We start from the raw sequence: 16,598 nt of genomic DNA, 5'->3' as shown, positions 1-16,598 counted from the left end.
TTGTTTGCTTGTTCTCCTCTGTCTCATCTTAGGCTTAGATTGTAAGATGCTCACAGCAGGAAATACATATTTGCTCTCTCTTTACAAAAAGTCTAGCACAAAAGGGTCCTGGAGCTCTTAGGTGCTATAGTAATAGAAATAATAATGGATGGCATATTTTAACTCTAGCACTTCAAAAAGTTAATAGCAGCAACTAAAAGAGATGAGATTTAGAAAAACATGCCAGATCAACTGAAAAAATATTTATCTTCATTTAAAACACCTCAAAGCATCACAGGATGTCATAAACCCAGTGGCTTATTTATTAGGGGTGTGTGAAATGGACCGTATTCAATTTGGATTTGGACTGAATTGGAGACAGCGATTTGATTAGTTGATTCAGATCACTGTCCTTGATTCAATTCGGCCAAATCTGAATCTGAAGATTCAGTGCTGATCTGGAGAATCAGCTATTTGGCCACAGACACAGCTTTAAATGTTTTTTCTACATTCCTCAAGGTACCGGCATGGCTTGGGAATGCTGTGATGCTGAGGCGCATGGAGCATCCCACAGGAGTGTGGGGGAGACCTCCATGTGCTTGGCAGCAAACCTGGAAGTGGACTGAAAGTACTTCCGGTCCACTTCCAGCCGGGGAACACGCAGGGCTCCCCCCCCGCGCACCCGCCTGGCTCGGCGATCGGCCATGGGGGGCCCCTGGGGGCCCCTCTGAGACCCAGGAGTCACTGAGCCCCAGGAGGGCACAGGGAATCCCCTGTGTGCTCCTCGGTGCACTCAAAAGTTGACTGGAAGTGCTTCTGGTCCACTTCCGAGTCTGCTGCTCAGTGCGCTGGGACGCGCCCTGCACGTCTGTGGGACACTCCATGCGCCCCAGCATTGCAGCATTCACAAGCCACCTGCTACCTAAAGTTATGTAGAAAAAACATTTAAAGCTGTGTCCATTTCTGAATCTCTGAATCTTTCCAAATCTCTCTGAATCGATTCAGAGGGCACCGATTCAATTTGGGGAGATTAAAGGGTCTCCTGATTTGATTCAGATTCAGAGATTTGGCTGCCGAATTGGGCTGAATCTCCACCAAATCAAATCAGGGATTGAATCTTTGCACAGCCCTATTATTTATATAACAAGACAAGAAAAGAAATTCTCAAGGGACTCTGGAATAACTATAACAATAATAATAATACAAAAGACACAAACAAATCAACTACATTGACATCATAATGCAGGCAATACCAAGTCAATAGATTCCAAGGAGAAACCTTCCTTGAAACCATCAACCATCAGAACAATATTTTAATAACTGTAAGAATTTGAAACTGCTTTTTCATCATCTTAATCATAATATATATCTTTATTAAAATAAAAAATGTACATTTTACAAGCCAAAATGTGCTAGGTACAAAAAGAAACAAAAGTAGTAGAGGCTATAAACTCAGATTTAGAAACCAGTAATTTTTCTTCCTACAAGCATGTGTAGATTTTAATAAACTGAAAAGTATGCAATCTAATCAAGTGATACATAACAAGAATTCATCTCTCATATTTAGATTTGTTTCATAGTCATATTTTGCTACCCACTGAGGAGGAAAAATACAACAAATAAAATAAATGAAGAAACAGTTGATAGACTAGAATATCTCAAGTTATTTCTTAGCTGAGTGGTTTTCAAACTTCCTAAAATTATGGAACCCTTTCATACGATTTCTTCTTTAGCAGAATCCCTACCCCTATCCTAAAGAATGACTGAGCTAGGAGACCTGGCCCCACAAAAGCAGCTCACAGCCTCTTGGCTCACTCCGCCATGGCCCCCAGTCTCTTCGTGGAACCTCTGATCACCTATTGCCGAACCCCAGGGTTCTATGGAACACAGGTTGAAACCCACCTATCTATCTTGGTTATCCAAGGGAAATGTAACATGTAAAGAATATTAGGCCACAACACTGGTGTTTGGCCAAAGAGAGATATATTGACCAAAAAGAGTTCATATATCAAGCTGTTCAAATAACTGAATGTTTGGTTTACTGGCCATTCTAAATTCATTAAATAAATAAATAAATAAATAAATAAAAAGAAGTTTAAAAAAAAATTCTCCCAGGTCCTACACTTCATTCCAGATTCATTAGTCAGATAATCTTTAAGGTCCCTTCCCATCCTATGATTCTATACATATTTTTCCAATTTCTTTTTAAGTAAAAATGAAGTCGTATTTAGAGAAAAATAATTTCAAATCAACAAAATAAAAGCTTAAAGGTGTAAGGCAAAAATGTAAGGATTTTAGGTGTCTTAATATAATTCAGGTTTTCTTCATGAGGCAAAGTAGAATTTAGATGCCTCAAAACTGCATATGTGATACTTACATATATTAGCAGTGAAACAGAATTCTAAATGGCTAAACCTTGCTCCAGCTCATTAAGTGTCTACTTTCATCCACCTTAGTCTTAGAACTAGATCACAAAAATAATAAAGTGGCAAAGAGGAGGAGGATCGTCTCATTTCTGCATTATTGATTTTTAGGGACTCCAGCAGGATGGAAGAGAGTCACACTTAGGTATCTATTAAATCTGGCCATGGGTTGATTTAATGGGCATTATGGGACTTGCTATCATACGTGGTGCTAAATCCTTATGCCCGGAGAATTAGTATGACATTTCATTTGGTAAAAAGTTTTGGGATTCCTAAATTATGCATAAATATTGGTACAGAGGAAACTTTCAGCACGAAAAGCTGGCCAGGTATGAAGTTTAAAAAAAATAAACAACCCAAAAAGTTTAATAATATATTAATCCATGATCTCCTTACGGTGATCAAATGAATGTTATGATACTGGCTACACATGACTTATCAAAACCAAATAAAAAGTGAGCAGCATAAGTTACAATTTGGGAACAGTAACTGACTATTTCCCATTTCTAATTAAAACAGTGACTTTGAATTGCCTTTGTAAAAATCAAATCTATAATAAGCTGTAATAAAGTAGAAGTCATTATAACTACAGCAAGTGAGGTGTCTGAAATATCACCTTTTGCATTCTTATGTTGAGTAATCTAATGAAATACACTGTTTACACTGCAAAGTTCAAAACAGGATGTCATCTCAGCATCTTGAATAGATTAAACAAATCCTGTGCAGCACAATTTTAGCCATACATAAAACTTAAGAGCAGTTATTGCAATTCACTATTAATAATGAAGAACCAAATTCTCAAAATTGGTTATTTTTCAAAATACTTCAACCCTGTTCTTAAGGGTATAAATAATATTGTAAACAATTGACTCTCTTATATAATAAACAGTTGCATTTCCTTATGTTGGCTGCGGATGCAATTGAGCATGGCCTAGAAAATATGCTCAGTCTGATACCATGATGAGAATTGATGGAAATGAAACACATGGCAAAACATGCAAGGCTTGGAAACCCTTTCTGAACACTGAACAATGTCATCACTATTCTAAACCAAACAGGAAGCTTCCACAGAGAAAAAGCAAAAGTTTTAAAGTTCTTTTGTCTATCTAAAAAATGATAATATTAAAATGAGTCCACAAATACAAAGAAATTTTGCTCGAGAATGAATCTGGCCAAAACTGTTGTATAACACTTAACAACTTAACTTCATGTACTTTTCTTACTGAATTTAACAAATCAGTCTATCAAGAAAGTATCCAGGAAATTATACAAAGCTGGGTCAAATATAAGGTCAAGTCCTGGTTCTACTTATATCAAAAAACAATCGGTTTCAACTGAAATAAGATTTGTGGTTTGATCAAAAGACAGTGGAGTCTTCCCACTGAATTCAATGGCCTTTGGCTCATCCTTTCTAGCAAAATCCTAACCAGCCTCTAATGGACATTTACCCATTTTATAGGTCTTTTGAGCGCATCCAGAGCTGCTCCACTGAGACATGTACCTCTCTCTAGCCTCTGCTGGGTTCTTAATCTGTCTGGGAAGCAACAATAATTCCATAGAAGTCTATAGCCCTTGGGTGGCAAATAACTACGAACTGAAGCTTGGGATGGAGGGGGGAGAGGACCCACCCACCTTTTAGCCCATCAGTGTAATAGGACAGCCTAGGACATTGGGGATCCAGGTTCTAGGTACTTAGTCAGAAGTAGCTTGATTCCACTTAACCCCGGACAGTGGGAGCTCTAATCACTGGACCATGGGACAAAGTGGAACAGAAACACCCTCTACACTATCTGTTGAAGTTGGGCTACTGGACACCTAAGAGTGAAAGTATCACAGGGCAAGAAGGATAGTTTAGCAGAGACAGTGCTCTTCTGCATTCTATATTTTATATAAAAATGCATGTTTGCATCTCTAGATTCATTTTACAAAAGCAGAAAAAAGGCCCAGCCCTAAAACATGTTGAGTAGCTTCAGCTATAGGAGATGCATGAAGAAATGTGTATATCTTTACCAAATCTCTCCTAGGCTGCTCACTTTCCACTAACCCTCAACGCAGAATAACAGTCCATTTCCCACTAACCTCAGGCACTAGAAGGGGCCCCTTGGGCCATCAAGTCCAGTTCCCTGCATTTTCATGTACTCAGGTTTCCAAACAGTCCTTAAAAAGGACTACTCCAACCCATGGCATGCTACAGCCATAAACACATTGTGAAAACAAATGAGAAACACCTTGTCATGTGCCACAGGGAAAAACCAGGGAAGAAAAGGGCTTTCATCAATGCTTTACCACTGCAAGGACAAGGAAGCTGTTTGGTTAATATATGTTCAGAGTATCATAGGAAGAGGACTATGCCTTATACTAGAGAAGAGGGCAAAAATCCCTACAGTTGTTGCCTACCTGAGCTGTCAGGAAGGAATTTTTCCTAATCCTAAATCTGGCATATGGTTTAACCCTTCAAGCCTCCTTCAAAACATTTGCTCTAAAGATCAACAGGTTTGGAAGCAAAGGAAGAAGAAAAGCCAACAGTTGCAAATCTCTCATGGAAATCAATCTATTGCCTGCCAAAAATGGATGGTCTTTTGTTCCAGCTTTTGAGTGGATCTCAAGTGTCACATTCACAGAACATGAAAAGAGTGTGCATGGCTATGCTGCTCTCTTCACATGCCAGGCACTGCTACGCCACAACATAGCATGCTGCTTCAAATAGTATATTTCATGGTGCATAAGTCCAGGTTTAGAGCCAAAATATGTACCTTTAAATTTCTACCTTGACTTGTACACTATTTCAATACTTTTGACCCCTGCCCCAGTGCTGCTGCGGCCTGGCCTTGGCCCCAGCCAAATGATGGCCTGGCTCCGACTCCACCCAAACTTCTTCACGTACCGACAGCGTCCCTGTCGCTGGAGGCCGTGCAGTCTGGGCCCAGCCTGAGCATGGCCTGCGGGCCTTGCCATTACTGTGGAGATGCTGCTCAGCTGGACACCAAACCTGGCCCTGTCTCCTGTGAGTAGTGCTGCTTGGGCTGTACCAGCTGAGCACCGAGCCTGGCCCCGGCCCCTGTGAGCAGCGCAGCCCCATCCCCTGTGAGCAGCCATGGGCTCGGTGCTCAGCTGGCATTTCCCAGGCAGAGACACTGCCAGGGGTTGGGGATGCGGCAGTCAAGAACCGAATCTGGCCCCATCCCCTGCGAGTGGTGCTGCCTGGGCCACGCCAGCTGAGCGTTGAGTCCAGCTCTGTCCTCTGCGAGTGGTGTTGTGGCTCATGCTCACCCACTGAGTGCCCCGTCCACAGGGGCCATAGGGTCCATAGGGGCCAGTATAAGTTGACTCCATATTTCTGATCCAAAAAGTTAGGTTGACTTATCTGGCTCTATGAAACTCCTAACTTTTTGGATCAGAAAAATGGGGTCGACTTATACACCGTGTTAATCTGTATACCGTGAAATACAGTATAGTATCTCCTGAACCAGAAGCCATGCAGCTGACTTTAGTGCAACTCTGTGATTGGACTAATTGGCTTTTCCTCTGAGTCAGGCTGATCATCCCAGGCACGTGTGCACATAGCTATACTGCTTCCAGTTCAGGAAGCAGCATCCACTGTAAAGGGTTTCAGCTCGGCACTACCTGGCCCAGTTAGCAAGGGCTTGAGATAGTCTCCTTATGTGGGTAAGTCTTGATCCCTTTAGACTCTTTTGCCATGTGGAGGAAGGAATTTCAAACCAATAATGTGCACAGGGGGCACGCTGAGGGAATCAGCACTCTGCACATCCAACACACTTTTCATTCCTCAGTGCATCTACGCTGCTGGCTGAATTGAGAATATATAATAAACTCTAAAATTTGCCACTGCTGGAATACAGCCATCCAGTACAGTAGGCATTTAATGGCATAAAGCAACAATAATGTAGGTTAGGAAGTGGGAGGGGGGTGGGGACATGGTATCCAAATAAGCCAAAAGAGTGAATATAGGTGGGCAGAATCCAGATAGCGTGCTTGCAAACAGAATTTGGCCAGAACATGTGAGAGTTAAAGCATTTTGAAATCTTTAACAAATATGGTCAAGACTTCAGTTTTATCTCATATCTAGAAGCTGGCATCCCTACCAGCAAAAATGTCCCTTTCCAGTACTTTGGAAACACTGATCTCACTTCAAGCCAGTAACCACCAACTACTGGCAACTTTACTCATTGAAACATTATTTTGCTTTTGTTTGGGTGGAATGAAAGAGATTAAGCTCTATATCCCCTGGATTAGAGACATACTAATATAGCACAAGCCTATCAGTACTATTAACCTATGGATGAAATCACAAAGAAAGCACCTATCAAAAGGAGGAGGACAATTAACCTACTTACTATCTTTGCTTCTATAGGTGCCAACAATTAGGCTAAGTAAAGTTGTGACTGATGTTGTGATATGGTGTAACTTACTATAGTCCCAGGCGAATTGACTGAGGCCAAATGAATTTTTATTCCTTTCATTAGGAGCCCAAATAGCATGCACAACAGTCTTAGAAGTAAATGGAAGCTGCTTATCCTTAAAAAACACCTCTGTGTTTAAAAGCATCCAACTTAACATTACCAGGAAATTTCAGTTTTTAAAATGTGAAAGCCATTTTTTTAAATGTCACAATGCTTAAATTGTCAAAATGTCACAATGCTTATTTATAATGAATCTGGAAGGCAAATTGTGTAATTGCTGAATAAACTTTACTACTAAATGGGACTAAAATGTTCATCTAGTTTAATATCCAGATGCTGACAGGGGACAATGCAGGATACTCCGGAGGGGTAAGTAATGTCATAATGGAAAATCTTGTACATGGGGGAAGTTTTCTTGTTACCTCTGTCTCAGTCTCAGTCAGGGACTGGCTTATCTCCTAGGGTATATCCCTGAAAATCTATCTTTTTGTACTGTAACCATGGGTATTTTTACAATGCACCATGAGTAAATAATGAGAGCATTAAAATCAAAACAAGGTTGAAACATACATTAACATGCAATGTAGTTGGTTCACCTTTTCATATACATTTCACATCTGCATACATGTACAATCAATCTGCCTTGATACTTTATTAGACCAAACTAGCCTAGGGTTCTTTTCAGTAATAACGCTAATTACAATAATTACAACTTACAATAATCATTGTGTTTTGAGATCTCAGAGGACTTTGCAAAGTTTTAAAAGTATTGGGTTAGTTCCAGCTTGGTAAAATAGGTGTCTAAGCAGGACCTAAGCAGGATTTAAGCACCTAATTGATTCTGAATTCTCTTTATCAAATAGCTATAAAACTCATCAGGTGGCTAAATTAATGCAGTGTCTACATTTCGGAGTGCAAAGATCATTTAAAATTGAGGCTCCTATGCGTGCAAATAAGCCTTACACATGTGTATTGGTTCCTGATCTTGATAATGAATGGTTGGGGTGGTGTGTTGCACTGGAGGTAACCAGATCCAGCTTCAACCCTGTAGCTCATTTCACTTTGCTGCCACAGCAAAGAAGTTACAGTCATTTTTAGCCAGCAACCTTTCTTCGACAGCTCCACCAGCCTCATGTTAGAGAGGGTTCTGAGGTGCTTGTCAGCTCCTGTAACTTTCCCACCTGCCACTTTTCTTCAAATCAAGACCATAATCTAGGTGGAGACATAGAAACCCAGGATCCTTGTGTGGACATGGTCCCCATAGGTACAAGTAGCTAGAAGGTGAATTAACTTTAGCAATGTGGTATTTCTCAATCATTGTCATACTGTGGTCCCCATAAACTCCTCAAAACTCTCCTGTCCCTAGCTCCCAGTAATCTTTAAACAGCTGGCTCTTAAAATAAATTATTTTGCCTTGGTCAGTGTAACACACCCATGAAGGGGAAGCAGTGATCAAAATCAGTTATTTGACTATCAAAGAACAGTAGGTTAGACATCATACTGCTCACTCTGCCAACAGCCTCTGACCTCACTCGCAATGAACAGTACCCACAGAGAGCCCACTATGTACAAAACACTGACTAACCACCAACTTCCCTTTCTCAACAGCTCAGGGCCTCCTTTCTTTAACAGAAAAGGTCCCTCTCAAAACCCCCCTTTTTGCAGCTCCTTTTTATACTAGATTAACAAGTTTAGAAGAAAAATAAATAATATAAAAAAGGAATGAAAAGATTACAGAAAATGTATTACTAAAACTGTAAGGAAAGGTAGAATGAATACATAAGCACTCATATTGAAATTGACAGTTCTAGGTTATTAATCTTGATATTTCATTATCAAGTTCTCGCTTCTGTCATTTCTTAATATAGAATTCAGTTCCTTTCTCCTTTCCCAGTAGTTCTCATTTTTAAATAATAACATAATATTTGACACTAGTTCTTTAATGAAATGGCAAATTAGGTGATGACGACAACTACTATTTTCATTGTACATTTTTGCCTGTTCACAGAAGTATAAAACCAAATCAAGTAAGAGGGATGTTAATTACATTTGATAGAAGAAAAATGCTTCTGCAACTGCAGCATTTTTGGCAACCACAGAGTTCAATGTGCTCTGCTTACTGAACTGGCAACTTGCAAAAGTTGCAAAAACTGTCTTAGTAAACGAGAATTTATGACAATTTGTTTATCCTCCATTGACCTAAGTTAAATATCGTAATGTAGCAGTCTGTTGATTTAATATGATGCATTCAGATGGAAGAGGAAGATTACAGATTTATAAGACTTGTCATTCTTTATGCATGGGCTTTTAAAATGACAACATACAGAACAAAATTTGTTGGAATTGGCTTAATACCTCCACAGATCATTAGGTGGTACCGGGTTTATCTACATATGTCCCTATGGTGCCTTTGCTACTGCACCATCATTTAGTACTTCCTTTTGGAAAGGAAGTACAAAATTATGATGCAGTAACAGCCCGTACTGCGCCATGCCAGTGGCACATGGTAATTTTAGCCCCTACATCACAGTAGCAACACGCTATAAGGAGGGAGCACCTTGCTATGGCAACATATGTTATAGTTTGTGCCCCCTGCTGCTTCACTGCCGTAGTGTGTTGCTATGGTGATGTAGCGTCATGTGTAGACATGCCCACTATGTTCTTTTCTCTAGGTATTACAAAATTCAGTCATTCTAATACTTTCCTAATCTACTTAGTAAAATTTATATAAACAGAAGTGGGATGCTGTATGTTTTTCATAGATTGATTACAGTTTTAGTACACAGCGAGATTTTTTTCTCCTGGTATATGATCTTTAGTAATGTCTAGAATTTGTGGCTGCTTATTATCTGTTATAGTGACATACTGTGACGCCAGAAACAACAGAGTGGAAGTTAAAGCATTCTGTAAGTATAAATTATGATTTGCCTGTGAAAGGTTATTTCAAGCAAACAAAAGTACAGAAAAATGGATTGAGAGTGAGGGTAAACATAACATAATGGTTCATATTTCCAACAATATCTATGCTTTGTCACATTTACCTTTTTAATTCTTCATTTATAATGTTGTGTGATATAGTGGCTTTGTATTTATGAGTGATTTTGTCTTGTGGTGAGGAAAAGGGACTTATGACCAACAACAGGAGACCTCCATTAGTTTCAGTAGCAGAGGTCTGTGTTGAATGAGCAGGAGTGAAGTACATGCTGTCATGCACTTGCAATTTTTATTTATTGTGTCACTTTTGCCCAGAAAATGGATCATTTTAGGTAAATGTTTCCAATTCTGTGCTGTTATGGGTCTGTCTGTGCTGCACTCTGTCCCCAGCAAAGGAAAGTTGATGGATTCAGCTCTGTATATGCTGTATGACAACATATCGGCACATTGAAGGTGGCAGAGGTAAAGCAGTGGGAAGCAGCTTATACTATACACATGAAGAAATCAGAGGGTATGTCTGTAATGCTACTTAGGCCTGCCTCAGGCATACTCCCCAACACTAGCCCACTCACCTACTTTACTCACCTACTCATCCACTTTTACTTTAAAGGCCCACCTTTTACCCTCGCAGTAATCCAGGCCACCCCCACAGCTCTCCTGAGGATCAGAACCCATGGCTGAACTTTTCTTTGCTCTTCCCTTCCTTGAATGTGTTCAGAATTCACTTGAGCCAAGTAAAATGTAAACATGCAAAGTTGGTTATTGGCCCTTTTTGCTCTACTTCCTGTTTCTACTGCCCACGATTAAATGAAAGCACAGAGAAAACAAGTACTGTGCATAATTTCCACTTGAGTTTCCTGTTCCTGTCCAGTGGATTGCCCTCTAGGGATCGTTCTATCTTCTACTTGTCTCACTTGCTACACTTTGCATGGGGAGAAGCCCAGGGTGGTCCCAAAAGAGAGGTTGCACTAGTCATTTGATTAGTTTGATGATTTCATCAGAGCTTATGCATGAGCAAGGACTCTGAACCACTCAGAGGTGTCAACACTTAGGTTCAGGAGGAGAAATGTAGAGACCTCAGGCACCTACAGAGTTAGATGGCAGCTGGATGGAAGTGTCATGAAGGCCAGTGGTGTCTATGTTGTTGGAATTAGGTGCATAAGAAGACATTTAGGAGAATTCAATATGGTACGAGGCAGCACAGCATGTGGCTAAGACCTACTGCATTTGCTGAGTGCTGGCACCATCTCAGTTTCCAAGCTCAGGCACTACTAACAGTTTAGCCAGATTGGCATACTGCTCAACATTGATTCAAGTAATTACCCAGCTGAGAAGAGTTTTCCAGTGTACTCTTCTGTCCTGCCTTGGTCATATGGCTACCGGTATACAAGCCAGCTCCTTTATAACTAGCTGAGGTATGCCTACCCCAGACCACAGTCACAACCATGATGAGCCACCCAGTAACAGCTGAAGCAATGAGAGAGGGATAGAGAAGATGTGGTCTTGAGATGAGATAAGTGGGAGTGGGAGCAGACTGAAAGAAGAAAGAGATACAGGAGACTGACAGGGAAAATTAACAAGAGAAACAGGGTTGAAATCCTGGCTTTTTGAAGTCCACAGAAAATTCCCATTGACTTTAGTAGGGGCAGGATGTTACCCAGAGAGTGGGTGGGGGCAGGGTGGAGAGGAAAAGGGCAGGTGGGGAGAAGAGAGACATGAGAGAGAAAAAAAGTTGGTGCAGGTAGAAAGAATACTCATTTCTTTAATAGCAGTAACCTTCACAGATTTTGTCACAGGAGGTGTAGCCAGTGCCCAGAAAGCTTGTGTGAAGGGCTAATAATGGACATTTCGTATCGTTTCTTTTTCTTGGGTAATTTAAACATTTTCATCAGTGACATGTCAATAATAAATTTTTAAGAAGTGATTTGTGGACTGAGATCCAAATAATACACCCAGTCCATTTCTTTGTAATAAGCTGGTTCAAAACCCGGATATTGGGTAATCACAATAATTTTTTTTAATCAGATGAAAATTTTGAAGTTAGACCTGTCTCTGGCCATGTTTTCACTCAGTGTGTATTATATAGCAGTCCATGTTTTACTGAGAGAATAAAAAGAATGAGTAAAATGTAATGAAAATAGAAACCACATGAGGATTTGAATTCAATAACTTGAAATAAAAAAGCACTTTAATCCAGGGTCTTTGGTTAACATAAGTGGGAATACATGGTTATTATGTTGGTCACTGGAGAGAGCTCATATTATCTAAAGGCAATAGACATTTTAAGAAATATGAAGAAAATTAATTTAAGAAAGATGAACACAATGGCTACAAAGCTCAAACAAAGTGCATATTTTCCCGTAGGCTATATTAATATATCTGTTCATATGCAAAATGAACATTGTAAATTCATACTATACTTAAAAAAAAAGAAGGAAGAATTTCTTCCTGATTTGTCATTTACTAACATTATTTTATATATCATTAGCACACAATAGTAAAAATATTGCCAATGTAAGTACTCAAAAAACATGAAGCAGACCCCTCAAAATGAAGAGATCAACTAAAAAAATTTTGCTTTTTTAAAGAACCCTAACAATACACTTTGCATTCTTTTGGTTTACTTTATGGTTTGAGCTTTAAGGGAATATTCTGGTCACATTTTCAATCCCTTCTCTGCAGCTATGAAGGCTAGAAATATATTTCTTTCAAAATAAATGCTGAGATACTCATATACTCTAGTCACCTGAACCCAGGAGCTGGGTTTTAAAACAATGCCAATGCCAGCAGAGACTCCTTCATCAGCAAAGCTAACTGCACTTTATCGTGCATCAGCAGATGCATGACAAACAGAACCAAGGAGGTGATACTTCCCCTCTATCGGGCACTGGTCAGACTGCAGTTGGAATACTGCGTCCAGTTTTGGGCGCCGCACTCAAGAGGGGTGTGGATAACCTGGAGAGGGTGCAGAGAAGGGACACTTGTATGGTTAAGGGCTTGTAGGCCAAGCCCTACAAGGAAAGACTAGGGCACCTGGACCTCGTCAGCCTCCTCAAGAGAAGGTTGAGAGGCGACCTTGTGGCTGCCTATAAATTCATCATGGGGGCGCAGAAGGGAATTGGTGAGGCTCTACTCACCAAGGCGCCCCTGGGGGTCACAAGAAATAATGGCCATAAGCTAGCAGAGAGCAGATTTAGACTGGACATTAGGAAGAACTTCTTCACAGTTAGAGTGGCCAAAATCTAGAACGGGCTCCCAAGGGAGGTAGTGCTCTCCCCTACCCTGGGGGTCTTCAAGAGGAGGCTAGATAGGCATCTGGCTGTGGTCATCTGAACCCAGCACCCTTTCCTGCGTATACAGGGGGTCAGACTCAATGATCTATTGAGGTCTCTTCCGGCCCTAACATCTATGAATCTATGTCTGAAGAAGTGTGCTTGTGCCCAAAAGCTTCCAAAGAACTTTTTTCCAACTATTCAGTTGGTCTAATAAAGGATATCACATCTACCCAAAGAAGCATACCTAACTACCTAGAGCAGCAGTTCCCAGACTGTGACAGATTATGAACTACCTATTTAACATGATACAACCTTAAGTACCACCGGCAAATTTTTCAGTTCAACCTTAAGTACCACCAGCAAATTATGTCATATAAAGTAATTATAATAAATCTGTTAACATGTGTCCAGGGTGTCCGAGTACCACTGGTGGTGCCTGTACTACAGATTGGGAACTGCTGACCTAGAGATTCATTATAAAATTGTGAGAGCTGGCAATCTAATGTCAGAGATAGTAAGCCTTAGTAAAACCACAAAGGGCAAATTTAATTTTATCCACATAAACCCTGAGCTTTTGGCATTTTTCACTTGATGTACGTGGAGTTTTCTGAGGAAAGAAAAAAGTGAGGAAAGGTATGGTATGCAAAGGACAGGAATGTTTACATTGAAGCACCTCCATAGCCACAGTTGCAAACAACAGGATGAGAAGGCATCCATAATGTCCAGTTCCACTTGTGCAGGGTGCTGCACACCAGTGTCTCTAAACATCTTCAGACTCCAAGCACCTCTTGTTATACTCAAGGCACCCCTTAGAAGATGCTAGCTCTTAGTTTTCACTTTTTTGATTACAGAAAAATTATGATGGCAGAAGAGCAATTGTTCTGTTGCAAAGAACCACAATTAGCTAGAATGTTTTTAACACTATGGATTCTTTTTTTTAATTTCAGATTTGTCTTGTGAATCTTTTTGTACACCTAACAGTGCTAACATTTTGTGGCACCCCATGGCACACTTGAAAGGATCTCAAGACATTCCAGAGTGCTGTGGCACCCTAGTAGAGAATCATTGCTATAACCAGTGAAACCCCATAACTATTAGGGCTGTGCAAAACTTCAGTCCCCAATTTGATTCGGCGGAGATTTAGCCCAATTTGGTGGCTGAATCTCCAAATCTGAATTGAATCAGAGGACCCTTTAATCTCTCCGAATCGAATCGGAACCGCCCCCCCCCCCCCACCGAACCGCCCCCCCCCCCCCGAATCAATTCGGAGAGATTTGGAAAGATTTGGAGATTCGGACATAGACACAGCTTTAAATGTTCTTTTCTACATACCTCTAGGTAGCAGGTAGCTTGTGAATGATGCAATGCTGGGGCGCATGGAGTGTTCCACAGAAGAATGCAGGGCTCCTCAGCATGCTTGGCAGCAGACTTGGAAGTGGACCAGAAGCACTTCCAGGTCTGCTGGGGAGTGCATGGGGGCCCCTCCCCCCACACTCTGGCTTGGTGCATGGAGTGTCCCACAGAACCATGGGGGGCTCCCCAGTGCGCATGGCAGCAGACTTGGAAGTGGACCAGAAGTACTTCCAGTGGGCCAGAAGTACGTTCGCCACCAAGCACGTGGAGGGCCCCCCCGCACTCCTGTGGGACGCTCCATGCTCCCCAGCATCACATTGTTCACAAGCCACACTGGTACCTCAAGGTATGTAGAAAAAGCATTTAAAGCTGTGCCTATATCTGAATTGCTGATTCTCCAAATCAGAATTGAATCTTTTGGATTCGGCTGAATCAAATCAGAGACAGTGATCCGAACCAACGAATCAAATCACTGTCCCTGATTTGGGCTAAATCCAAATCCAAATTGAATAGGGCCTGCTTTGCACACCCCTAATAACTATCTTCAATGACATCATTTGCACCAGCCTATTTTGGGTGTGATGCCTGCAGTTCCCATCATGGAGGGCATTTAGTAGTAGAGTACGAGAAAGGGCCTTACTTGGGTTTCCTTTCTTAAAGAAAAGTGTTACTGCTGGAGTTATTGGTGGATAATATTTCCTTAGAAACCTGGTTCTTTATAGGCAGTTATAATCATGATCTTCTTGTTATGGTTAGACTACTGTAACTTAAGAGGCAAGATAAGAATCACAGTAGAGAGGCTATTTAAAAACAAGAAAAGTAAAATTATATGAAATGACACTGCCATCCAACACAGTCAACTTAAAAAAGGTATATTAGTGAGTAGGGCTGCACAAAACAGCACTGTTTTGTTTTGACTTCCATTTTGCTGTTTCGAAGGGATAGTGTTTCATTTTGCTGTTTTAAAGCACTGTTCCATTTTGTTTTGTCTAAACTGTTTCGCTGTTTTGACGTGTTTCTAAGTTTCGCCCATAGGCTATAATGGGGAATCACAAAAATGCCTATAACGTTGTCATTTCTTGCAGGGATGGTAGCCCCTTCTGAGGGCATAAGGCATGCCAAGTTTCAAGGAGATAGGTGCAGGGGTTCTTGTGAAACTGCACCTCAACTGGTTCAAAGCAAAACTAATACCACTTGCCAGCAGCAGCAGCCTGCTGTCATCCTGCATGCAGATCCAGGGCCTGCTCTCCCTGGGATGAGTCTGGCAGAGCCCCATAGCCCTCCCAGGGGGTGTGGGCCCCATGATCTATGCACAGGATGACAGCACGCTGCCACTGCCGGCTGGAGCCAGCGTCAGGACTGGGTTCTTCCCAGTGCTTGGCATGGTGTGGGCTGTGCCGAGCAGACTCGGGTGCTGGCACTAGCCTCAGCCACCAGTGGCAGCATGCTGTCATCTGCGTGCTCCATTTCTGGTGAGTGCAGAGCTTTAAAAAAAAAATAAAATAAAAAAGCCCCGCACTCACCAGATGCAGCAACGGTGACTGGGGCCTCTGCCCCCCCCCCCCCCCCCACACACACAGTGTGGGTAGTGGGAAGCAGTGGGGATTGCCCCCTCACACCTGGCACCCACGCAGCAGCTGCACCATTGTGCGGGCGCAATGCGGCTCATCAGGGCACCACGCACTGTCTGGGAGCTAGAGTGGATTCAACTGTCAGCTGAAGCTCCTGTTTGATTCCCCAGCTCTCTGATCATTCCCTCAGCTCTTCCTGGGTGGCACGAGCTCTGGATCTGTGTGCAGGGTTTCAGCAGGCTGCTGCTGTGGGCTGGGGAAATAGCCCAGAGCCACTGCCATCCTCAGCTGGCAGCGGCAGCTTGCTGTCATCCCGCATCATCTGGGAGCCCGTGCCCCCCAAGAAGAGCTGGGGGAAGTGATCAGTTAGCTTTTGTTCTTTATCTGGCATCAGCAACTTTCATAATTTTTAATAGCATGTTTTGCACAAGAATGGCATTTTAAAAATAGTAAAATTGACAATCCCTGCTTCCAAAGTCTTATAGAAAATTAACTGGCCCTTACTCTACTGGCAATAATCCTGGGTTATATACCCCAATATGTTATAGTCTGGATAATTCCCTTCAGCATAAAAATCTACAGAAGTAGGGGCTAGTTTATCTGATAGAATCTCCTTGCACAACTTCTATGCATGTGTATATG

General features: G+C 41.6%; 1 protein-coding gene across 1 annotated transcript in view; it reads right to left on the bottom strand.

Moving 5' to 3' along the window:
* The window catches only part of MAGI2 (membrane associated guanylate kinase, WW and PDZ domain containing 2), an 880,265-nt gene that overhangs the window by 223,974 nt on the left and 639,693 nt on the right, over positions 1-16,598 (bottom strand). The window lies entirely within an intron of this gene.

This window comes from Alligator sinensis, unplaced genomic scaffold (assembly GCF_000455745.1).
Source record: "Alligator sinensis unplaced genomic scaffold, ASM45574v1 scaffold670_1, whole genome shotgun sequence".
Taxonomy (NCBI): Eukaryota; Metazoa; Chordata; order Crocodylia; family Alligatoridae; genus Alligator; species Alligator sinensis.
This window is presented reverse-complemented; position numbering and strand designations above follow the sequence as displayed.